Consider the following 17,893-nt stretch of genomic DNA (forward strand, 5'->3'; position numbering starts at 1 on the left):
GAGATATAGACAAATATTTATAGATAAAATAATGTGCTGTCTGGAATAACAGACCTACCACCAACTGCCCAATTAATTACAAATGTCTCAGGCTCCCTTCTACCTTTTGTATCTATTGACTTTGGGAGTCAGGGAAGGAGGAAGCCCAAGTCCTTTCATGCCTCTGAAAACTGCCCATGGCTTTCCTCCTGGAATCACTGTACCTTTTCCTGCATTCAGTGGTACTTAGCTTAGAAACCTTCATGATCCACGTGGAACAAACTCAGTATTAAACAGAAGTGTATCAAACTCTAACTTAAAGGTCTGTAAATGAAGCTTTTCCATACTGTACAGAAAATCATCAGCAATGTATGATATTAAAAAAAACCAACTAGGGCAATTTTGCTTTTGAATTATTGTGAAATTTACTGAGTGGCTAATAGTTGCCCCCACCTTAGATTTTTATTGACTTAAGGGTATAACTGAAACATCACTACCTTTTTTGACCATTATATTAGGCTCATGCTAAAATAAGTAACCCATGTAGCTATGAAATAAAGCAACCAAGAGTCTGGGAGGGAGACCAGATGTCAATATCCGTAGAATCCTGCAGGTCTAACCCATGAGATTTAGGGGAGCAAAATATAGAGGTGATACAAATTTTTACTGTTGGCAATACTAGTTTGCCATCAGTTTAAAGTTGTTATCACTAACATTTGGTGGTCTCACTTCACCTAATTGTCAATCCTTGAGGAGCAGAGTGAATTAGAGGAGTACAAGGTAATTAGCACCATGGGAAAAAATAGTCAACATTAGAGAAGTATAAAATGAATTGAATTTTTAAACCAAAAAAAGGGGCGGTTACTCTTCTAAAACAAACTTAAAATTACTCTTTTTAAATAGCAAGTATAAGAATGTCATTGGGAGATCCATATTAGACTTTGATGAGGGTAGTGTAACCTTTTTTTCTTTTTTCTTTTTTCATTTTGAGTTAGAAAAGTGTTATTCTGAGGGACAGAATAAGCTCCTCCATAACAGAGGACCAAAAAAAAAAAAAAAAAAAAACGTACAGGCTGTGTTCGTGTTTCTCAGTGCTCTATGTACCGGGCATTTTGTTCAGACTAATGTTGAAATGGAACAGGATAACCCTTGTTATTACTGGCTTCTGCTGGCCCTGGAGAAATCAGAAATGACTGTTCACTTCACGTGGAGGATTTCCTCTCGTCAAGGATCCAGGAGAAAACAGTCACTCCTTGGATTACTTTAGTTGCTGATGTCAACATGGAAAATGACCTATCTAGAGTGAACAATAGAGAGATAAAAGATAGATAAATATTTTACATGACTTGTAAGTGTCCCTCAGTATTCGGTTTAGGTTAATCTGGGGTCTGACTATAACAGCAGCAAATAAGGGTTCTGGTGCTGTGGGCACACAAAAATCTTTTGCTGAAAATCATGACATATACACCAGATGCAATATAACTTACTGTTCAAAGTCAAACTCTTGGGAATAAAATGAGGAGCTATTCATAATTTTGTTGAGACTATCCCAGACAGACCTTGACGTATGATCGCCTTTTATACAGTTATCCTAAATGCATCCATCCACCAAATGTTGAGAGAAATATATTGTGCCAAATTCTACCCATCTTAGTATGTGTTTTTGGATAACAAAATGTACTCAAAGTCAATATCTTATCCCATTTGATTTGACCAAAGATTATTTTTTATGCTGAGCGTTATAATTTAAGGGCAAAATTAGATTTTTTGATATATCTTACCTAATAAAACCTAATTAATAGAAGTGATCATCAGACATAGTAACAGATTGGTCAGATAAGCTAAAAAATGAGGTTACCTGCCAAAAATAATTTTATCCTTAAATTGATTTATCTCTTCTTTAATTGCTTTTGCATCTATTGCCAGAACTGTACAGTTTAACACTAGAGTGATCAAATCCAGCTAACTCATTTTGCAGAAGAGCAAGTCACTTACCTTTCTCAGAACTGTAGAATGTAGCCTGGGTTGGAAGCCAGGCAGTTCTTACCTTGGAAGCTGCCTGTCTCACTGCGCTCTGTCGTCAATACTCTGTACCTACAGGATGGGGCTTTCTGTACCTGTTTTGTGCCCCACTGATATCAGAGCTCGGTATATCTTTGAGTCCCTGTGAAGAATGAGAAGAGTACATATTTTATTGAGAATTCCATAGAGGAGACTGATGAGAAACTTAACAATGGACACCCCCAGCTAACAAACTAGGTTTCTTCTATTAGACAAGCCATGTAGTAGACATTTTTGGAACCCTCTAGTATCAGGTTTTCCTCTCACTTTGGACATTTGGAAATATTTACATCCCAGTCCCCTTGCATTTAGTGAGATCTCGTGACTGGTTTCAGTCAAGAAGCTATAAAGAAGTGAAATGTGTTTATCACAAATATGAGACCCTGGACTCTCTCTTCCCCAGGTACAACAATCATGAGAAAGCCTTAGGTTCTGAGGGCAGAGACAAAAGATGGAAGTGGACTGGTTTGCTGAGTCACCACAGCAATTGACTGGATAGCTGCCCAGGCCCATGGGGTGATTTGTGGGGACCTTCATTGTGTTAAGGCTCTAAAAGCCCTGAGGTGTGAGGTTGTGTGCTGCCTCAGCCTAACTTAGCTCATCCTGCCAAGGACCTGTCTCTGCTCCAGACCTTCTCTGCCCTCGTGCTACCACGATTCTGTTTTTCTGTTTTCTTCACAGAGTCCAATAGCCTCGAGATTCTTCCTCCCAGATATCTCCTCTAGCAGTTCACATTTTTCCTTCCTTTACTGGGTAGGGCAGTTCATCTCTATCTTCGAGCTTACACCCCGAAACCATCACTATGCTTATCTAAATAAAAGGGACCTCCAGTTTCCTCCATAGAGTGGAATTTCTCTCTCTGTGTGTGTGTGTGTGTGTGTGTGTGTGGTGTATTAACACGTGTGTGTAAGCAGTATAGTATTCTGTAATTATTCTATGAATAATTTTTTCTATTATCTTTTACTAAATCAGACTGCAGGTCTCTTGAGGAGGAAAGTTGTTAAGTGAGATTCCATGGATAAGGTTAAAGTTCTACGAATCCCTTGAAATGGTAGGGTTTTGTTTTGTTTTGTTTTTTGGTGTCTATGCATACGTGTACTTCTAGTTTTCATCGGATTTCTAAAGGGGACCTTGAATTAAAAATTAGGAACCACTTGTGCAGGATCAGCCTAAGTTTGAAAAGAAGGAAGAGTTTACCACGGTCCTGATTCCAGCCCTGATACTGGTAACAATTTAGCATGACCAGAGGAATCGGTTACTCACCGCACCTACTTCACAAGAGTCTGAGGCATACAAACCAGAAAGCTATTAATTAGTGTGATCAGAACTACATCTACTGGGTACACAGGACAATGACAGGACAGGATATTGTCCTATTTGTTTTCTCCATTTAAGTAAATTACAAAAGACAGAGTATGGGCTTTTTTTCTGACTAGGGAATCAGCCTTCACTAGAGAGATTGCTGTCAGATGAACTACGGCACAGTTGGCCTGGAAGACAGCCTTTCCCTTGGACCACATATGGTTGGGCAAAGCCAACGACTTCTCTCTCCTCTCCCCCTTTCCCTCCCTCTTTCCCACGCGTCCCCACCCTTACTCTTCTCCTTCTTCTCTACTTCTAGGCTGGCCAGCACTTATTCTGGGAGATTCAGTGTGGCGTGTACAGCCAGACCTTGAAAAGTTTGGATGTCATTCTGTTATATTAAGATAATCTCTGCTTTGATCTCGTGAATGGATTTACAATTTATAATTTAATGCTCAAACACTTGCTCAGGTGTTTATAAGGCTAAATGTCAGAGGATGAAGTGAGAGAAATGGAAAGGAGATGCAGCCATGCGTCAGAAGTCTGCCAAATATCTTTGCACCAAGGGAATCTGCTTGTTTTCTTCTGTGAAATTTAACCAACTTGGCTTCTTCCCATTTTTATTTGGGATTTCGTCTTTTTTTGGTATTGACCTTTGACAACATAGACATACATGAGTAGCTGGATCTATTGCTGCTCTTACACAACAGTCACCTAATTTTGGTAAAGGTACTGAAGAACGAAGATCTTTTAATTTGAAATTGAGATTGTATAAATACCATGGGTATTTTTAATATGAAACAATATCAGGATGCTTCTTTCAATTGTTGTCATAATTCAAGAGATTCTGCTTTTCATAGAACTTTGGGCAAGAACACTGCTTCTAAGCCTCACATTCCTCATCTATAAAATGGAGGTAATAACAACAATAATCTCTAAAGTTGATAATGATAGTAGCTGGTTGGCTTTAGAAGTTCTATCCTTTCTCTCCAAATCCTTGTGAAACAAAAGATTAGAGCAACTATTAGATTAGATTAGATAGATCCAAGCAAGTATCAGTTTTATTTTTCAGTTTTATTACTGGAATCCTTAATCAGCTGAATAAAGCATTTGGCTCTTGGCATAGTGTTAATCTCATTTATCAGTATTTGTACCTATTAATTCAGTATTTATTATTGAAAAATAAAATTCTTTCCCCTTAATTTATGTTTAAATTTCTAGATTTTTAATTCTTTATGATTTGGGTATTTGCTATGATAATGGGAGAAAGTGAAGATTATTGAGACCTTTTTCTGATCTGCTGGGGCTCATGGTTCTAGTGTAGGCTTTTTCTGAAAACAGTTCAAGGCTAAAAACAAAAGGCTTTAGACTCCAGGATTAAATTTTGCTAAAACAAGCAGTGCTGGAATGGCAACTATACTAAAAAGAAGAGACAGCAAAAGGAGAGAGACAGCAAAAATTAGGGGTGCACAGAGCTCAAGAGGGCACAACTATCCCTTCCTATCTTCACTCATGGAGTCTGGGAACGCATGCACCGTTTCTCTGTTTCCTATACACTTATGGTGCAGGATCTGTTCCACAACTAGATCTGGAATGAATGACTTTTTTTTTTTTTAAATGTGAAAGCTACTTAGCCCTACACCAGAAATTGTGTTGATGTTGCAGGTTACACAAAAGTTGGGTAGGGAGAAGGCAGAAAGCTGGATCAATCTGTAGACCCATGGGTTGAAGGGGCATAGATTTTTGATATCCTGTGGGTAGAGAGTGCCCAAGGCAACTGGGGCTTTAGGCACCCTGCAGGTACCACAAGATGACTGTCCACAGGAGCAGTGAGAATAACCCAGCATCAAGAGTCAGTGGGGTGAACCACCCACTGGAGAGTGAGAGGGAGGAAGAAGCTTGCAGTATCAAGCACATCAGGAAAACTATCAGTGGAGGACTTCAAAAATCAGCAAATGCATAGGGCTTATAAAAGGACTAGTATTTGAGCACTGATCACACTGTGGCATCCAAGGTCAGCTGTGGTGAGCAGAAGAAGAGGGCTGTAAACCCTACTGCTACTAACAAGGATGCGCCAGACCTAAGTTAAACAACCTTCTTCCTTACCACCTCCCCCTTACCACTAGCACAGTTGCTGGCATAGAGAATAATAAAATTTAGTATGATTGATTAAGTACACAGAAGGAGATTTAGATTTTAATAAAGCATTTGGTCTTGAAGTCACTGAACTGGACTGAACATATCAGAATGGCCTGAAAACCTGCTAGCAGGAAGTTAATTTTTATCATTACTCACCCCTAGTACACCTAGCCCCTGGGGATGAGGGCTTAACAAAATAAACATTGTTATTAGTGATTTGAGATAGACTTGAGATTCTTCAATCATATCTGTAATGCTTTACAAAGATTCACTTTTTAAATATTCATTTTTCTACACAATGTTAACATTAATAGCCAATTTACCAAATACTGCTTCACACAGTAGATATTTTCTGAGAGAGCTATGTGTTAAAAATATATTGGGATTTTTAAAAATCTCAAATAAAGTATTTTATAGAGTCAGGGACTGTCTGGAAATTTATTGTTCAACTCCTTGTTTAACAGCGAGGTTTTCTGTACTCCACCAACCCTCTGTCCCAACTAACAAGTAAGCAGTATGGCATAGCGGTTAATAGTTTCAGGAGCCAAACTGCCTGAGTTCAAGCTGCACTCAGTGACTTCTTAGCTTTGGGAAAGTGGGCAAGTAATTTATCCCATCTGTTCATCAATTTCTTCACTTATGAAATAAGTAATAATAACACCTGCCTCATAGGGTTGTTATGATTGATTGAGTTAACATGTGTCAAGTCTCCAGGTACAATAATGGCACCCAGCAATGTCAGCTGCTACCGGTAATAAACTTCTATGATATGAAGACTTGATTGGGAAAATTTTAGTCATGCCAATTTTAGATCTGCATTTAATTCTCTGTAATGTAAGAAAGTCATGATTTCTCCAGGTCTCAGCCTCTTCATTTATCAAATGAGGGGAAATCAACTGATTTAACATCTTCACTGGGCTGTTAAGAGGCTCTACCTAATTCCTCTGCATATGTGAGCTGTCAGCCAGTGAGGGCTGTAAGACACAGGAAGACCCTGTCACGTGACATCTATTTCTACCTTTGATTTCTTCTACCACAATGATCCATCTTTCTGGTGGTGATGAATCATTAAAAAGGAAGTTGAATGTCAAAGTCAGAATTCCTTGGGTTTTTACTTTGTCTCTACGCCAAATTTTCTTTGTGTATTTTGATATTTTTATAGCTCCCCAGTTGCTTAATCTGTTTTTCCCAGTGTGACAGTTAATATATGTGTCACCTTGACCAGATCACAGGATGTCCAGATATCTGGTTAAACATTGTTTCTGGATGTTATCTGTGACGGTGTTTCAAGGAGAGATTAGCATTTGAATTGGTAGACTGAGTAAAGCAGATTGATCTCCCCATGTGGGAAGGCCTAAGTAGAAAAAAATAGTGGGAGAAGGATGGATATGCTCTCTTTCTCTCTGTCTCTGTCTCTGCTTGACTGCTTGATCTGGGACATCAGTCTTCTGCCCCTGGTCCTCCTGGTTCTTAGGCCTTCATACCTAGACTGGAATCTACACCATTGGCTCTCGGGATTTCAGACGTATAAATTACACCACTGGCTTTCCTGGGTCTCCAGCTTGCAGAGGACAGACTGTGGGACTTCTCAGCTTCCACAATCACCCACGTGAGCCAATACCTTTTAATAAATCAATCTCTCTCTCCTATTGGTTCTGATTCTCTGGAGAACCCTGACTAATAAACCAGTTTTCCTCTTTGCAATTTGCAGCATTAACTGCAATTCCCAGTGAGGCAGGAAGCCCCATAAAAAGACTGGCAGGACCCCTAGGCAGGGTCACTGCTCTCCTCTTAGCACCTTCCAGTTCCCTGGCCCAAAGGCTCTATCTCACTTTTTGCCTCTAAAGCAGCTAACTTACACCTAGAATTCTATTGGTTCCCTGAGCTCACTTCTGATTGGTTATTTCCTTCACTCCTGATTGGTTACTACTCTCACTTCTGATTGGTTATTACTCTCACTCCTGATTGGTTATTACTCTCACTTCTGATTGGTCCACTTCCCTAACTTCTGATTGGTCCATTTGTAGTACTTCATTTGCACGGAGCTCACTCCTGATTGGTCTATTTCTACAAAGCTTGTGCCTGGTTGGTCAACTTCTGTTGTACTTTATTTGCATATAATGTTGCAAAGTGTAAAACTGGCAGCCTATAAAAGGCCTGTGTAAACCTACAGACAGGGTCCAGAGCTTGAAGTGTTAACTCCTTTGGGCCTACTGGCGAAATAAACTTGTGTTCTCCAACTCTACTAGTGCTGCTTGGTCTCTCCCCTAGTTCCAGGTTGCTGTCACAACTGAGCTGTAACACATTTTTCCACAACACCAGAAGTCATATTTGTCATTTTTATAATTTCTCTTCTAGGACATTCCTTCCCATACTTTAATGTGCATATGAATATCTGAAATGAAGAGTCTCAGGCAGTAGTTCTGCATTTGTAACAAGTTTACAAGTAACGCTGATGCTGATGGCCCACAGAACACACTTTGAAAATTACTGTTCTAGACAAGTAATAATAATATTAACTGCCAGCATCTGCAGAATACTTAATCTTCCAGCACTCTTCTGTGTGCTTTAGGCATAGCAACTTACTTAATCCCACAGTAACCCTATAAGGTAGGTAACATACTATTCCTGCGAGTGTGTAGATGAGGAAACCAAAGCACAAGAAGGTGAACTAGGTGCCCAAGGACAATTGATGAACGCAGAACAAAGAGGTTTTGAACCTAATCAATCTGGCTTTAGGACCTAGGCACATGTAACTACTGTGCACAGTGGCCTAAAACCCGACCATCAGCCTTCTTGTATTTAACATGTTTAACTATTCTTGAATTTCGTAATTCTTTAATTAGTTCTTTTTACTTAGAGCCTGTGCAGGTAAGTGAAGGAGAGCTGGTGTTCAAACTGTTCAAAGCACTAGCCTCTAGTCTGAATTGAGATGAGTTGTGAGTGCAAAATACACACTGGTTTTAAAGACAATATGGAAAAAATAATATAAAATATTTCACCAAAATTTTTACAATGATTACATGTTGAAATAATGATATTTTAGGTGTAATAGGTTAAACAAAATATATATTAAAATGTATTTTCACCTTTTCCTTCTACTTTTACTTTTTACTCTTTTTTTAGTGAAGCCAGTAGGAATTTTAAAATTCTATTTGTAACTCATTATAGTTCTATTTAAAAACACTTGGGTAGAACTTCCAATACAGGTAACTAAGCATAGCCCTTCTCCACAATTTGCTCAGTGGTTAGACTCACAGCTCCTCTTTCATCCAGGAACAAGACATGCCTCAGGCTCGGGGAATGTGGCTGGTCATGGGTGGGACCTGCGGGTAACCAGACGGCTAATGGACTATTTAACCATGTCTGCCTTCCTATGGTCTGATCATTCATCCTTGTGACGGTGCTTATCCTGAGTGTTCCTGAATTCTTTATTACCAAACAAATGGCTGTGAGTTAGTGTGTCTGCTTTCAGTATGAAACGTTCTCAGTTCGGGCCACAGAATGAAATTGTGTGTTCTTCCAGGACATTAGTTTCCTGTCTACAAAATGAGGGAAAGGAACTTTGAGATGTTTTCAAAATTTAAAATGGTATAATTGTTGCTGATAAATGCAGGAAGACTAGAAATCTAGAACAGGTGACATATTTTAAACTCCATGGAGGCAGGGCAGGCAGGAAGGCCATCTAGTTCCCCAATATATGAATAAGCATAACAAGCCTAACTTTTCACACTGGCTAACTTCATCAGCTGTAAATCTTGGTAACCAGATATTGAGCTTTCTTTTTTTCCACTTTAAAAAGAGCATTTTCAGAGAATCTTAGTATACATGTCCCCCTTTTTATTGCTAAAGTTACCAAACCACATGAAAAGATAATGAAAGGATTTGTTTTACGCTTTAAGTAAGTCACCAAAACCCAATGAAACAGGTCGTAAATCAAGGGTTTTGAGCTGGCTGTACTTTTTTTGTGACTTTGAACCACACCCAGAGGTGGAGAATAGCTGAATTGAGGCTTATTTTTCCTATCTGAAGTTCAAAGTTAATTCTGTTTATTTAAAACATTCCCATCTCAGAATTAGAAATGTTTGTTTTTCAAGCACTAAATGATATGGACATGAGATTTTTAAAAAACATCTAATACAACATAAATAATGGAGATAAGGAACAATTCTAGAATATAATGAGTGAGAATCATTTTTATTCAATCTTTGGAAAATAATAGTTCTGGTCAATGTAATTACTAACTTAAAGCTTTATGTTGACCTAATTATGTCAACACTAATCTCTTTGAGGTTCAGGAGAATATTAACTTGTTCCTATAAATTTTTTTCTTTTTGTTTTGAAAATTATCATAATGCAACTTGAAGTCTTCGGAATAATTTGTTCATTTACTAGTTTAGTGTCCTCTGGCAGAAGAGTAGATACTAAAATAAAACTCCAGAAAAATAAACGTCCTGGAAGCCATTCCTCCTTGGATTCCTACTAATTTCAGGCTTTAGTTCTGTTAATTTGTTTGTAAGTTTTAAGCCCTTATCTTAATAATGATAGGTTATTTTAATATCAGCTCATTAAATAGAGAAAGAGAAAAGCGAAGGCAAATAGTTTTTGGATAACTTTTAAAACCTTGAACTTATTTTAAATATCAACCTGACATTTTGTACTTTAGGGTTTGGCCTCAGACACAGCTTAAAACAGATGGCAAAAGGACACAATAGATTATGATGAATTCTTAGTGAATCTTAGTGAAGCACCCAAAATATAATACGATATAGTTTTTTAACCATTTTATCACATATTCAAGTTCTCTTCTGTGCTACACTTAATAATCATTTGGTAGTTTCAAAAAAATTTAACATGGTGAAAATTTGTCTGTTAAACTTTTAAAAAGAAATAAATGGTCTCAAATGTTAAAGTATATATTTAATAATATGAAATTATTACATAGTTTGGAGAAACTTTTCTCTACAAGGAGTTTAATTTCAGTGGACTATAGATTATTCACATTCATACCATCATTCTCTCTTTTAAATAAACAACTTTGGTGTTCATCTTATTGTGTACTTAAAAGTATAAGACGAGTTCATTTCTATAGTATTTTTCTTTTTGTTTTCTTGTTTCCCTTTTAAGAAGCAGCAAACTTTCATTTTAAAAGGAATCCACTACCAAGTAGGAAAAAAGATCTAATCTAAGAATAAATGCAAACCTTTTAGGAAGAATAATCATGGCACCAAAGTTATTACAGTAATAATTTATTCAGAAAGGAGCACTGTGTTTGAAGATGGTTACAAACGGGAATGGAAATACTGAGAGAAAAGAACAACGTGTATTTTGAGGATGAATTGCCATTTCCTTTTGTAAGAACTTGGTCATGCCACAGGCATTATTTCTTTAAAAGGTCAAGTTAAATTTCTTAATGTGTGGTGGTCTGCCCTCTCCTGGGCCAGGGTAATATACAAAAGATCCATTTGACTTATAAAAAGAAACTCAGCTTCAAAGAATAAAGTATCTTTTAAGTTAACCTAGTATTAAAATCTTAATATGTATTCATGAATGTAATAACTTCTCACAGATTGTAGTCCTTATCCAAATATTTGAACGGTTCTTAGGTGTGGTTGTTCCATTAATTTCCTTCTTATCTCCCTTTACCCCTTCTCTCAATTGCAAAATAAACACAGCTTGCCTCTTGATATTTTCCTTGACCTCTCTTTTTAAAATATTTTAGAATTAACTCATAGGCAATGAACAGAATTCCCCTCTTTGCTCACATATTTTTCCATTTAAATTTTCTTTATTATATATATAGTATGAATTTGTTAAAGAAGAAAAATAGAGAATAGAAATAAACATTAAATATTAGTTGTAATCTCATCACAATGACATAATCACTATTAATATCTGGGAGACTGATTCTCCAGACATTTTTGAGATACATTTATGTATGTGTATACACACACACACACACACACACACAAATACACATTATATATTATATAAATATATATACACATATATAATACATGTAATATACTGATTTTAAAAGGTATTTATTTTAGGAAAGTGAGTTAGAGAATACATATTTTAGTAAACTGAATACTGAAAAGAATACTTGCATTTTCACTTAAAAAACTTTATACAGCTCTTTAATCATTGTAGGAGTACTCTGTCTCTTTTGCTCAATTAGACAGTAATCTCCTTTGGGACAATGGCTGTGCTGAATTAACCTGGAATTTCTATTTTTAAGTATAGCATTATGTACAAAAATATTTACTCATTTTAGAACAATCACATATATATTTTGACAATGAGTTGTCTTTGAAAAGTCTTCCCTAAAGGAGAAAAGGAAAACAACCAGATTCTCTCTCCTCAGTATATGATTAAGAGTGAGCCAGATCTAAGCAGCGGAAAGTACCAGGATTTCAGCTATGATCATGATTACATAAGTGATATTGTGCATACAAAGTCACTGTATGGATATGATAAAATAAGTTTTTGAGATTAAATAGGTGACTTCAAGGAAATTTTATTTTTGCAGCTTATTTATAATTCTCCTGTGAGTTCTGTTTCTCTCTCACAGTTGATGTGTATAGGAAATATCTTCTGTGATATCTTTTTAGCCCATGAGCCTTCTTTATGGTATGAGTTAGGAGAGATCTACTTACTGGTTTAAAAGTTATATCCCAAAATATACTAAAAGTTTACTTCTTCCATGTAACACTAGTGAGTAGTTTGAGAAGTTTGACAAAGCAGCCCTACTCTGCCTAGTCACTTAGAAATCCAGGCTATAAAGGTTCTACTAACTGAAACATAGGGTGTCCAAGGTCACCCTATTCCAGTCAGCCCTAAAAGGAAGGAAACATGTATGAGTTTTATAAGGGCCTGTGCCTGAAATTGGCATATGTCATTTTCAGTCATTCTATGAAGACTTCATTCTATGAAGTCACTCTGCTATACCCAACTATAAAATAGACGGAGACATGTAGTCCAACTGTGTTCCAAGAAGAAAATACAGATTTCTGTGAGCTATTAGCTGTCTTGGCTACACTGCTTTTATAAGAAATGCCCCTGCCTTTCCAAGGATGAGATGTCCCTTCCTGTTATATTAGTATTGTGTAACCTTCCCCGCCACCCCCACTGATTTATCAATGCTGAATACCTGACACGTCATAAGCTGGGTCAGTCATATTCAGATTCCCCTTCCAGGGAATTAGAAAGTAGGATTCAAGGATTATTTCTTCATGTGGCTGGAACTATAGCCACTAAACTCATGAGGTTCCAGGACAGAGGGGCTCGGAGATGGGAAGAGAATGAAGCAAAATCACTCAAAAAGGGCATAAGACAGAGACTGGATTTCTGTTGACTTTCCAATTGCTGATCTTAGTCCCTTCCTAATGTCTGACTGGTTACTCTGACTGATTCATGAAATGAACTTATATCCTGTTCATTAATTCTCATTTTTTATTAAGTTGACTCAAATTGATTTGTTACTTTAAACCCGATTTTTAACTAACAGAAAGTATGTTGGTGAAAAAGTTTCCTATGGAACAGGAAAGAGAGGAGACCATTATTAACCTTGTTCTCAAATGTGTTAAGTATCTGCCTTTCATAAAATGCTGCCTAACTGAGCTTTCCCCCGTCTGCAAAATGTGAACAATAAATTCTCACTTTTCAGTGTCCCTACAGGTTTTTTACAAATAAAACACAGAGGACAGTGCCAGACATACAGCGTATGCTCAGTAATTGAAAGCTCTGTTGATGATTAACAGGACGACGATGATGATGTTCTCAGATATCAGATGGCACTTGTTTTCTGTTATACTTCTCTCAGTGCAACTGGTGGCCTACAGCTGTCCCTGAGGTTGTGTTTTCTCAGATTTCCAGGTGAGACCAAAAGCAAGTGAAGTGTGATGTGCCTAATTAAGGAACCTGGAATTTTTGCCAACTCCTGTAAGCTGTCTAATTTTGTCAGCTTCTGTAAGCGAAAGGTCATCTAAAGACAAGAAAAAATTTTAGGAAAACTCATCCTAAATTGAATAGTGCCAATTATATAAGGAGAAAAGTATTTTATCATTTTCTCAGATTTGTTTTTGGCCAACAAATCTACTTTTCAGAACAAAGTTATATCCATAACCTCACATTATTTCAATGTGCCTTTTAAAAAAATGAAAGATTAGGGAACAAAAAGATTTGAAAATAGGTCTGTCTCTCCTAAGAAAGTTAAAAATAGCAGGTGTGATTTAAACTGTCTTAACCTAACTTTATCTAATCAACTCACTGAAATAACCATCACTCTCCATGGCAGGTGCAATTGAAGTGTACTTAATTTAATTCCACTTAACCAAGTCACTGAATTAACCATAATTCTTCTTTCTTACTATATTGCACATTGATAGATGCTTACATAATCCTGCATGAGTATAACCAGTGGGCTAGTCTTTAATACATGCATAAAAGAAATGTTTTTGAATGAGGAACAAGAAATGCTTGGAATAAAGTTGAAAATTCTAAAAGAAGTTGGCACCCAGAGTGCTTAAAACACACACGCATGCACACACGCACAAGCACATACAAACTCTAAAATAGACCAAACAGGGAAATGTTGATGCTGTTGTAGGAGTTTGGTTTCTCAGGTAGATGACTGAATTTTAATCAACCAAGCAATGTTCAAATGAAAGTTCTTGGTGGGTCAAAATGTTATTCATGACTGTACATTCATATATATATATGTTCACAAATATGAAAAAATCTTATAACTATATATTCACATTCATATATACAAATAATAGATGTATTAGGTTTAAAAGTCTAAATGACTTATCTTTAAATGATACCCCTCTTCCATGTTTTTGATTAACTGGCTCATTGCCTATCCCAATCATGCTGAATGGGACAGGAATTACTGTCTCATTATTTGATGCTTTTTGTACAGATTCTTTTTCAGTTCATAGACTATTTACGGACAATACTCCAATACTTGGAGGAAATTGTGGTTATTCTTTCCCTCTAACTCAGAAAAGCCATGCCATTAGGAGAAGAACTACCAATTTCTCCAGGAATACTGTGATGGGTTTAAATATCAGAGAAATGGAATATAGTTGCATAAGAGTGTACCTTATTCAGGACTCTAAAATTATGCATGATAGGAAAATCAGATACATAGGAAATTAGGGAGATAGTCATAGATATTCTGAACCTGTGTACTTGTAAGTTCTAGGGAGGGAACAAAAATAACAAAGAACTTGATTAAAAAAAGAGTAAGTAATGATAAAAGGGCCAATTCATAACACCTTAAGTTAGAAGGCATTCCCAATATTGATATACACTCCAGAAGAAAATTTTTATTTTATTAAAATAAGTCTCCTGCCTGACAAAAAAAGCAAGGTCAAAAGGACAAAAACAGAAAAATACTGTTGCCAACTCGTATCACAGACAATATGCTAAAATATAAATCAATTTTAAAATGACCAACAATCCAACAGAAACTGAGTAAAGAGTACAAATACAAACATGAACATAAAATTTATGAGCTATGAATGGTCCTTAAACATAAGTTAAAGACTTCACCTTCACTTAGAGTATGAGAACTGCTAATAAAACCAAAGCTGATAATGCCATTTTTCATTCCAGTAAGGTTGGCAAAGAACAAAAGTTTGATAGGAGATATTCTTGTTCACGTGAAGAGAAACAAGTAGTTTCATACACTGTGGGTGCGAATGTAATGTCGCACAACCTCTAAGGAGAGCAATTTGGCAATACCTCTCACAGTGTTGAGGTGTATAACCCATTGTCTCGGTAGTGCCAAAACTTTTTATTTATATACTGCTGTTCTATGAAATGACTTTCATAGCATTGTTTATAAACATTAGAAACAAAAACTATATGGCTACATAGGTGATGTTACACACACACACAATTGAATACCGTGTGGCCATATAAAAAGTGATTTTCATTTGCCTCAATATGGTACACCAGGTAGCCAGGAAAATCCTTCCACTAAAAGCAACTAAACATAATGTATTAATGTTAAAAAAAAAATATTTAGAGACTGGGCTAAGTTTTCAATAAAGTAAGAGAAGTCTTTAAAAGTCAGAATGAAGCGAAAGTACAGATTTAGAGGCAAGCAGGTGCTAAACTAGTGGTGGCCTAAAGAACTTGCTGTTTCTTGATGACATACAGCTTCAGCGTGAAGAGCCATGTAAGACAGGAGAAAAGGCCAGATTCATGCACTGTGGGGAACTGAATCAGATTCCCTCATAAAAATGGAACCTCAAGGGGCTACAACCTTAATAAAGATGCTACTGAGTTGGGTTGTGGGTGGGGAGCCCATGCAAACATAGATAACATGTCTATATGGGCTATGGTTGTGAATCAAAGGATAAAACATTATCCCTTAGTAAATGGAATCACAAGTTAACTCTTACTTGGATGTGTGACCCAAATTCAAACTAACAGTGAGATCTGAAATACCTCAAGCAAAGAATTTACTTTAATGTAGTTCTGGGTTGATATTTTTACCTTGGCAATGGGAAGGGGAAAAAATGGGAGGGAACTGCCTCTCAAGGTTAACTTATGAGCAAGTTAGTTATATCCTAGGAATAAAAAATTGGTTTAATATCACTTTATTAATAGATTAAAGAAGAAAAACAATAAGGTCATCTAATGGATTACCTCAATGAAGAAAAACATTCAACAATATATCTTTTGAAGTATGGTTGATTTATATTACATTTCAATAACACTTAAAATCAATTCATGTTAAAAATTTGTAGGAAACTAGGAATAAAAGAAGATTTTAAAAATATGATTTGAGATTTTGAACACAATATTCATATAGGATTGAAATAGCTAAAGCTAGAAATAACCAAAATGTCTAAAATGATGCCCACTTCATCATTTGCATTCAGCATATATCTTGATATCCAAGCTAGGAAAATAAGATAAACAAAAGGGCACATTATTTAGAAAGGAAGGAAAAAATTAACATTTTTAATAGATACTATGTCTGCCAACAAAGAAAATCAATACAGTCTCCTAATAAATCATTTGATTTAATGAGCAAATTTTAAAAGGTTACTTTAGAAAGAAAGTATCAATGTGCAAGTATCAGTTGCCTTCCTGAATAGCAAATGTTTAATTTTTAAAAGAATAGAATTTAAAGTTAGTTATGCTACTATTGGACAATTACTTTATAACCTCAAGAAAAGTAAAAAAAAATTAAATGAAAAACAAAACAAGAACTAAAGATAAATTAAAAGATTGATAAGTTCTACTATATTGAAATAAAAACTATACGTCAAAAGAGATCATAATATAGATGAAAAATTAGCTACTGAATGGGAGAAGATATTTTTGACATATAACTGCAAGGAATATGTCTAAACTATTAAAACAATTTCTAAATTCCTCAATAAAAAGATAACTCAATAAAAAGGACATTTCACAAAAGAAGAAATACAAATAATAAAAAATATGAAGTAATGATAAAAAGAGACACAGAAGTGGAAACTACTGCGATATGTTATTATAAATTTACCAGACTGGTTTAAAAAAGAAAAATAGACTGAATCAAGAAGTGGTAAAAATTTGGAGCAGTACAAAATGTCATAGATTATTGATAAAAGTATAACTTTGATGTTTAATTTTGGAAAACAACTGGCATTATATAAATGAGTTGAACATAGACATACCCTATGACCCAGCAGTGCTACCCCTAGTATCTGTTTAAGATAATCTCTTCTGTCTGCACTCCAGGAAACACATACAATAATGTTCATATAGGACGCAAATAGCTCAAGCTAGGAATAACCAAAATGTCTAAAAAGAGTGGAATGGAGAAATTAATTGTGCTATATTTTTTCTGTGAAATCCTATACAGCATTAAATGGAGTTATCTATAAAAATTTTTACAAGGATGTAATGTGAAAAACAAGGCATAAAAGATGCATATGTTATGATTCTATTTTTATAATATTTATACACAGACACAACTAAGTTCTATGATTAGGAATACATGTATGAGTGATAAAACAACCAACAACAGAAATAAAATGGTTAAAAGTCAGAAGAATTGTTACCTCTGGAAGGATCAACAAGTAAAGAGCAGGAGTGGACATAATGGAGCTTCTAGAATGTTAGAAATGTTTTGAATTTTACATGAATTATAGTGACACAAGAGTTTACTTTGTAGTCATACTTCAAATTGTGCCTACATGTTTTATACTCTCCTCTGTAGTTATACCACATGAATACCTATTTCCAAGAAGAGAAAAAAAAATAATGACCCATACACCTGTGAAAAGATTCCTGACCTAATTTGTAATAACAGAAAAGAAAATCAAGTGAGATGCAATTTTACACTCACAGATTTGCAAAAACTAAAAAGTATACTGGGAATGTAAAACAGCGGTGGCAGCAG

The 17,893-nt window shown here is 35.8% G+C and overlaps 1 long non-coding RNA gene across 2 annotated transcripts in view; it reads right to left on the reverse strand.

Moving 5' to 3' along the window:
- Nucleotides 1-17,893, reverse strand: part of LOC123615986 (uncharacterized) — a 167,320-nt gene that overhangs the window by 56,348 nt on the left and 93,079 nt on the right. For both annotated transcript variants that reach the window (XR_006723850.2, XR_012508993.1), the window contains exon 3: nucleotides 2,027-2,143. This is a non-coding gene — a long non-coding RNA (uncharacterized LOC123615986). The remainder of the gene's footprint in view (nucleotides 1-2,026; nucleotides 2,144-17,893) is intronic.

The sequence above is a fragment of the Camelus bactrianus genome, chromosome 1, assembly GCF_048773025.1.
Source record: "Camelus bactrianus isolate YW-2024 breed Bactrian camel chromosome 1, ASM4877302v1, whole genome shotgun sequence".
Taxonomy (NCBI): domain Eukaryota; kingdom Metazoa; phylum Chordata; class Mammalia; order Artiodactyla; family Camelidae; genus Camelus; species Camelus bactrianus.